The 8875-nt window shown below is 38.6% G+C and overlaps 1 non-coding gene across 1 annotated transcript; it reads left to right on the top strand.

The window, feature by feature from the left end:
- The first annotated feature begins 3307 nt into the window (after positions 1-3307).
- On the top strand, positions 3308-3414 carry LOC141650489 (small nucleolar RNA R71). Its single transcript, XR_012546518.1, has one exon. It is a non-coding gene; the product is annotated as a small nucleolar RNA R71 (small nucleolar RNA).
- Positions 3415-8875: the final 5461 nt, after the last annotated feature.

The raw sequence follows: 8875 nt of genomic DNA, 5'->3' as shown, positions 1-8875 counted from the left end.
TTCATGAATACTCTTCTCCTTATGAATATCAGTAGAGGATGGTCCTTGCTTACTCCTGGTTAGAGCTGGAAATTCCTCCAGACTAGATTGAGACAAAAGATCAAATTTGTTGCCATTTTTTTGAAGATTTTTCTGAGTGTTATGCGTAGAAGACGAAGAAGATCGAGAATTTTTGGCGGCTGCCGTCATTATTTTTGTGTTTTCAGATCCCTAGGTTTTCTTTTCCTCACTTTTTTTTGTGTTTTTTCAAGTCTCTCACTTTCTCTTTCTATCTCTAACCTTCATCTTTTTAGCTTTACAACTTACTATTAATGTTGAGTGATTAATTGTTGTTGTAAGGAAGTTTGGATTTGATTTTGTTGGATTTGGTTGAGGAAATTTTGTTTTTGGTGATGGAGAGGATGAGGGTTTTGGGGTTTATGGGTAGTGTTTGAATGTTTGAATGAATGAATGAATGTGGGAAGGGGTATTTAAAACACCCGAAAATTTCAAAACTGCAGGGGGAAGACGAGCGGATTCCTGTCGGGACGCTCAGATTCTGCTCAATTTGGCTTCAGGAAATCTCGCTTAAAGACGAGCATCTTTTAGAGAAGACGAGCGGATTCTGCAATTCAGGACGAGCGGATTCCCTTAAAGACGAGCGGATTCTGTTACAGCGAATTTTCTTGATCTACACTGGCAAAAAGACGAGCGTCTTCTTTCAAAGACGAGCGGATTCTTTCAGACGAGCGTCTTCTCAGCTGGGACGCTCGGATTCTCTAACAGACCAAAATGTTTGATTTTGCAGCTCATTTGGACGGACGATTCTTCCACAGACGCTCGGATTCCCATAAGACGAGCGGATTACCCATAAGGACGCTCGGATTCCATCTGGTCTACCCGGATTCATTTCCTTCCGTGCACTTGCATATCCCGTGTCATTTTCATTCTTCAAATCCCGTGTTCTTCATTGTAGGGGCACTACAAAGGCATGAATAGCCTAGGTAATTTCTATCCCTACACTAAGTTGAAGCACTACACATCAATAAAATCATTAGTCTCTCCCTCACTTCTCTAAAAAATGATAAATATCTTGATCAAGGCATAAAAATCCAAAAATGACAAAAAATGCAATGTAAGAATTAAAATGCAAGTTTAGGGAGTTAGAAATATTTACAAATGGTGGTTTGGAGAGGACTCCACCAAACTCTCATCCTTAGAAAGATGTCATGGGGGCATGTCCAAGGTGTTGTTGATGTTACTCAACACCTTGAAGAAGTAGTCAAAAGCTTGTTCATTGTCATGATAAAGATCCTCAATGGATCTTTGCACTTGTTGTCCTTCATGTTGGTCTTGATCGATAGCATTACCAATGTAGGGATGGAAAATCCCTTCAAACTCATCGTCCCAAAGACCACAAACTTCATCTACTTGATCATTAAAAATCTCTTGAGTTGATAGAGACAACTCTCCCATTTTCTTGTTTTGGCCAATGAGGCCCTCTTCTTCATTGCTTGACTTTGGTGAGCTTTTCAAGCTCTCTTTGTTACAATTTCCTTACTCTTTTGATGGAGCATCATCGACTTTCTTCTTCCATTGGAATTCCGACTTCTTCCTATCATCCTTCCGGCTATAATGATCAACCATAAAACATGGTTCATGCAAACGGGGAGCTCTCATGGTCTTGTCAAGACTGAAAGTTGTGATTTCATCTCCTACTTCTAGAGTGAGCTCTCCATGCTTCACATCTATCACCGCACCCGCGGTGTGCAAGAAAGGTCTACCTAGAATGATTGAAATATTGGAGTCTTCTTCTATGTCAACAATGACAAAGTCCACCGGGATGAAAAATTTCCCAACTGTTACGGGAACATCTTCCCATATCCCTAATGGTGTCTTCGTCGATCTATCGGCCATTTGGAGTGTGATATTGGTGCATTTAAGCTCTCCCATCCCTAACCTTTTACTCACCGAGTATGGCATAACACTCACACTAGCCCCTAGATCACATAAGGCTTTGTTGATCGTGGTGTCGCCAATAGTACACGGTATTGAGAAGTTTCCCGGATCTTTAAGTTTTGGAGGTGAACTCCCTTGAAGTATTGCACTACTCACCTTAGTGAAGGTGATAGTCTCAAGCTTTCGGATCGACTTCTTTTTCGTACGGATGTCATTCATGTACTTTGCATAGGCCGGCACGTGATTGATTAATTCCGTGGAAGGAATCGAGACTTCCAAATTCTTCACAATCTCCATAAATTTTCCAAGTTGGTCATCAAATTTGGGCTTGGCTTGATGACTTGGAAAAGGAAGTCTAATCACAACGGGCTCCTTCTCCTTGGCCTTGTCTTCACTTTTCTTTGAAACTTCTTCTTTTGATAGTTCTCCATCCTTGGAGTTTTGCACAACTTCTTCTTTGTTACTAGCTTCCACAACTTCATCCTCAACTTGCTTCTTCGGTGCTTCATACCTCATACCACTTCTCAAGTGAATGGCACTAACCGGTTTAATGTCTCGGCGGATTACTTTGAGGTGATAATTGCCCCTTTTGTCTTTGTGAGCTTGAAGATGCTAGTTGAGTCAATTGGGTTTCAAACATTTTGGTGTGGGCTAGGATGTTGTTGATGGTGATTTTCTTTGCTTGACTATCCTTTTGCATTTGAGTGAAAAACTCTTGTTGATTCTTTTGCATTTGGAGGACCGCTTTTTGAACATCAAAACCTTGGTCATTTTGTTGATTGTATGGAGTTTTATTTTGGTAACCTTGGTTTTGGTTGTAAAAGGGTCTTTGATTTTGGTTTCTCATGGGAGGTGGGGTGTATGTTGGTTGAGGGTTTTGAACATTTTGGCTTTTGTATGAGAGATTTGGATGGAATTTGGTATTTTCATTGTAATAATTTGAATAAGGGGTACCACTCTTGTATGCTTGAAAAGCATTCACTTGTTCATTTGTCCCAAAGTTCCACAATTCTCACATATCCCACTTGGGATTGATGAAGATGCCGTCATGGCATTAACATGTTGCTTTGGTGATTTTGAGGCTTCTTCAAGTCTAGCCATAGCTTTTTCGAACTTCAAATTAATGGTATCAATGTGAGCACTAAGCTGAGGACCCAATTGAGTAATAGAGTCCACTTCATGCTTTCCTTCTCTAGTAGCCTTGCGAGGTCTACTATATTGTGAATTATGGACCGCCATTTCCTCAATCTTGTTCCAAGTTTGATTGTCGTCAACTTCGATGAACATACCATTTGATCCCATGTTGAGAATGTTTCTTGAGTCTTCATCAAGACCATTTCAAAATTGTTGTACCAAGAACCACTCGCTAAGTCCATGATGAGGACATGAGCGACAAATTCCTTTGAATCGCTCCCAAGCTTCATACAAGGATTCTTCATCTCTTTGCTTAAAGCCCGTAATTTGAGCTCTTAGCATGTTAGTCTTTTCCGGTGGGTAGAACATTTTATAGAAAGCTAGAGCCAATTTCTTCCAAGAGTCAATTCCGAGAGTAGCCTTATCAAGGCCTTTCAACCATTGTTTTGCGGTGCCAATTAGAGAAAAAGGAAATAAGACCCATCGAATTTGGTCTTGAGTTACACCGGTTTGAGAAATCGCATCACAATAGTCACAAAAAGTCTCCATGTGAGAGTGAGGGTCTTCACTAAGCATCCCCCCAAATTAGCTTCTTTCGACTAATTGGATAAATGCGGATTTGGCAATGAAATTTCCGGTTAAGTGTTGTGGTGTGGGAGTACCATTGGGTAGGTTCTCCTCGGTTGGTACGGAATGTGATGAAAATATAGGCATTGTGGGTTGATTTTGTGTTGGATTTTGTGTTGGGTTCTCCTCACCTTCTCTTGCAAAAGGTTTGACGAACTCAATAGCGTTTGGTTGAATATCTACAACCTCACCAATACCTCTCAAAGTTCTCCTAGCAAGTCTTCTATTGTTTGTCAAAGTCCTTTCAATTTCGTGATCAAAGGGTAACAAGTTACCTTGTGATCTTCTAGACATGCAAAATATCAAACAACTCAAAAATAATTAGGACAAACCTTGAGGAGCTTTACTTCCCCAAGGCAAAGAAAGACACAACTAATAACAATTTAAAAAAATCTAAATCAAATTAACACCGTCCTCGGCAACGGCGCCATTTTTGGCCGGACTCACTTGGAGGTTTAGTTTTCGGTACTTATCGTTAGGAGCACCTAGACCAAAATACAATTTATAACTCCACAAACAACTCTACATTTAGTAAAGAGGCAAGTAAAGGTCGGATCCCAAGGGACGGGAATTGAGATGAGATTTTCAATTGCAACTAGTGGTGTCTAGGGGTGTCACAATTTGGGGTTTGAAGTAGAAGATCACTAAACTAAATAGCAATAAAAGTAAACAAGCAAGATGATTAAAAAGGGATGTAAACAATTGATAAAAGGCACTAGGGTGTCATGGGGTCATAGGGGATTCATGGGAATTGATCATACAAACATATTCTCAAATTATAAGCAAACAATTATTGTTGTGATGGATCGAGTTGGTTTATATCTTACAATCCTAGGAAAGTTTGGGTCCCGGAGCCGAATCGATTAGATTGTACAACACCTACAAGTCGACTTAATCTTCTCTACTCAACTATATGCATGGTCTAATGAGACTCGAGTTGGTTTATGTCTTACAAGTTTCATTGAAAAGATAGGTGATGGGTAAAAAATGCAAGGATTCATAGGCTCGCATTTCATCAAACATAACATGTGCATAAGTTGAGATCACAATAAGCAAGCAAATAAACTATGAAAACACATTAATTTAAGCATGAATCATCCCCCATGTTGGTTTCCCCTAATTACCCATTAACCCTAGTTAAGGAAACTACTCACTTATTATCATGTTGAACATGCTAGCAAGGTTGTCAATCATACCAACAAAGTAAAACACGATGAATAAATGAAGATAATTAACAATAATTAAAAAGGGATTAAGAGAATTATACCTACTAATGATTCCAATAATAAAGCAAAGAATAATAGAAGTACTTGATGAATGATTGGAAGGTTGTCAATCTCCCAATAATGACCCAAATAATCTTCAATTACCCAAAATGAAAGATGAACAAAAGAGAGATTAAGGAAATGAGATTTGTATTAAGACTTGATTAAAAGTTGATTACAAGATTAAAGAGAGGTTTGAATGATATAAACTACACTAGAGATTGCTAAAAATAACATGATAACCTAATTAGACTAATGGGGTATTTATAGTGGGGATTAGGTAGATAAATTAGGGTTTACTAAGGGCTTAAATGACGATTAAGTCCTTGAGGACTCGCCGGTCTCAAGAGAGACTCCGGTCTCCTTTTCGCCGGTCTTTGAAAAATATGCGCATCCTTCATTGAACAAGTAGAAGACGGATTTAGCTGTCACACAATCCGAGCGTCCAGGGCACGAGACGGGCGGTTTGTGAGTGTTTTGGACGAGCGGATTCTTGGGGTGGACAGGCGGATTGTGGTGGTTCTGGACGAGCGTCCAGCTGAGAAAGACGCTCAGATTGCATGTGCTGGACGGGCAGATTGTGGGCAATCCGCTCGGATTCTCTATCAGCTTCTTCCTTTCTTGTTTTCTTCATTTCTCTTTATAAAATCCTTGAGGATTTCCTCGGGGATGCCAGGATCTTTTCTCATCATTTCCCATCTACTATAGTATATACAAAGGCCTTCTAGTCTTGTCTTCTCTTTGATGCTTGGTCATTGAATTCAATCAATTTAGCTCCATTTTGCCATGAAAATGCAAGGTTTGCACTCCTTTCCCACTAAGGGATCAAAACCTCAAAGAATATGCAAAACAAAGGACTAAAGACAATAAATGACCCAAATATGCACTAAAAGGCATGGGAACAAGGCTAATTCGGGGACTAAATATGCTCAAATTATGGTCACATCAGAGTACTATATTATGAGACGGAGTAATGAGTTGAGATTTGTTTAATAATGGTGGCGAGAGATGAGTATTATATTAAAGGAAATATGGAATTAGTATGTGGTTCAGATTAGTTTATGGGGAGTGTTTTTTATTATTCTCTCTGTTTATTTTTATTTTTACATGTCTGTGTTTCCACGCCATGATCAAAATTAAGCTGCTTATATTGATGTATTATCTGTTACTCAGCTTTCCGGCTGACTTGTTTTCTCCCTTTTGGGCTACTCGTCATGGGGGTAGTTCCTTTCTGTCTTCTGGTTTTGCTTTCAGGTGTTCCGCTGCTGTTTAAAAGGATTTTTATTTTAAGAGAAGATTTTTATTAAATACCTTGTATATTAATTACAATATCCTTGTATTTCGGCCAGTTTTGTATGTAAAAGTAAGCTTTAATTTAGCCGAAAATCAGGGGTGTTACACCAAACACAATGATAATGCTTGGAATTATCGACTGGTGGTCCCTCTTTCTTAATGATACTTGTATAAGAGAAAGTTCAAGTCGATTTTTCTTTGGGATTGGTGCAACGGCTAGTTATTCTATCTTATTGTATCTTTTACTTTATTTTTCATTTTTTATAATGATTCAACTCTTTTCTCCACTTTGTTTTAGAGTCCATTGGGCCGAATTTATATGCCGTCGAAACTTGAGAAGGCTTCCAGAAGTGATTTGTGCGAGGAAGTCATGTTGTCATTTACTGAGTTTGTAAAGAACAACTATAGAGATTATGATCTTAATTCTGATATAGTATGTTTCTGTAGTTCTGTTATTCTGCTATTATTATACTATTATTCTATTATTATTCTATTGTTATTGTACTGTTCTAATTAAATTTTTTGGCCAAATTTTTTCCCAGATTTTCATCCCAATGCTTTTGCATGAGCACTTTAGCTATTTGTGCATCAACTTTAAGGCCAAGAGGGTTGACTATCTTGATAATGTATTTCAAGAGGCGTTGTTCTCTGATCATCAACAACCGTGTGTACATTTGCTATATTGTCAAACTGTTGTAACTCATTTATTGTGTCTAATTTTCTCTTGGTGTTTCCCTAGTTTAAGTATTGTTACTAATTATATTTTCTTTTGCTTGCTTATTTGAAGCTGAGTTTAATGTCTGATTTTCTGGTCAAAAAAGGAGTTGCCCGAGGTGGGGAGGTTAAAGATTATAAAATTGTCAATGTACCTTTTACCTGGCAAACCGCTGAGATTGAAAATCTGGATTGCGGTGTATATATGATGTTGCACATACTCTTTTACCGTGGAAGTGTTTTTTATTGTGACTTGGGTAATCCTGATTCAAGAGCCCTTTACTGCACCAAGATCACTGCCTTGTTAGTGCTGTCTGATATGAACGAGTCCAGGGTTGATGTGTTGAAAACTTTGGAGGAGGTGAACTGCACGAGAAAGGAAACCATGAGTATGCTTGAAGAGAAAGGTCGTGCTGGCAGGGTGAAAACTGTTGGTAAAAAGGTTAAGACGACGCAGCCTGTTGTCGAGCCCAACATTTCTTCTATGGTCACCGATAGCAGTTAATTCTCTACAAACACCCCTACTGCCAGCCGTCAAGTGGGAAGCATGTCTGTCGATAGCACTATGAGTCTAAAGTCGGCTTTGGGTAGCCGTAAAAGGGGTAGGTAAGACGATGGGCTGAGTTGCTCTGTGAATTGCGGGCCAGAGGATAGAGGTTTTGTTGTCGTGTCGGATTTGTTGCGGAAAAACGAAAAACAGTTCTCTAAGATGCTAAAGGTGCGGAAGCAAGTGGTGGACTTTGTTCTTCGTGAAGATGCTCGCTTGAAACAAGAGTACGTGTCCATTTTCATTTCTTTGATTGTGGTGTTCCTGTTCAGTTACTCTTTTTGTTTTCCACTGTTATTGTTCTGTTATTGTCTGTTAATCTCCACTTATTATGCTGTTATTTAATCAAAGTACTAGTGCCAAACTAGTATCAGTAATTCCACTATTAATTTCCTTATTATTCTGCTGTTATTGAACTGTTATTCTTCTGTTATACCACTATTATTCCGTTATTAGTCCACTGTAATTACGCTGTTAATTTCGTCATTACTCTGCTGTTATTGAACTGTTATTCTAGTGTTATATCAGTGTAATTCCACTGTTCTTAACGTATGTTATTTTTGTGAATGCAGTGATATGTTAGTGGTGTACAACGAGGAGGTCGGCATGTTTTTGGACAGGGGGGATATTGTTTCCAAAGTAGATGTAACTGCTATGATGTCAACAAGAGTAGTCGACGTTTGGTCGACTCTTTTGAACTCTTTGGAATTTGAGGAACGTTCAGAACCAAGCTCAATGTTCTTTGGACTTCGTCGTATGGTATTTGGTTTTTCCTTTGCTATTTTGCGTTATTACCAACATATTTACTCATAGGTAGTGATATATTTTTAACACTTGTGCACTATTTTTTGTTGTTTATGATTTCTTTTTAGGAAGATGCTCTTCTTTCATTATTAGAAAATTTGATTCCTCAAGCCCTGTTGTCGGTTCGGGTAAAAGTCTGTTGCAATTTTGGAATATTTTTTTTTTACAGTCCTGCAATGGAAGATGTCGACTCAACTCTGACCTTATGTTTGTGCCTATTCTATACAATGATCACTACTCTTGTTTCTGCATTAACTTTATCAATGAAACTATTGATTTTTTAGACAACACATCTCATGAGGGCAAAAATTTATCCGACTACAGAAGACTGGCATAGATTGTGGTAAACCATATGCATGTGTTTTTGGAGTCTAAGAATATTATGAAGGCTAAAGATTGTTGCAACGTATTTGAGTCCAATCTTCACAGCAAGGTAGCTAGTCGAAGCTATTGCGTAGAAATATCGTCTTCTTTGATTTTGGCTGATATCAATGCCTGTAGGCAGTTAGTCCTTGATAAGGTGCAGTCTTGTGAGAATGAGAGGCCTAAGACA

The sequence above is a fragment of the Silene latifolia genome, chromosome 3 (genome assembly GCF_048544455.1).
Source record: "Silene latifolia isolate original U9 population chromosome 3, ASM4854445v1, whole genome shotgun sequence".
NCBI classification, from domain to species: domain Eukaryota; kingdom Viridiplantae; phylum Streptophyta; class Magnoliopsida; order Caryophyllales; family Caryophyllaceae; genus Silene; species Silene latifolia.
This window is presented reverse-complemented; position numbering and strand designations above follow the sequence as displayed.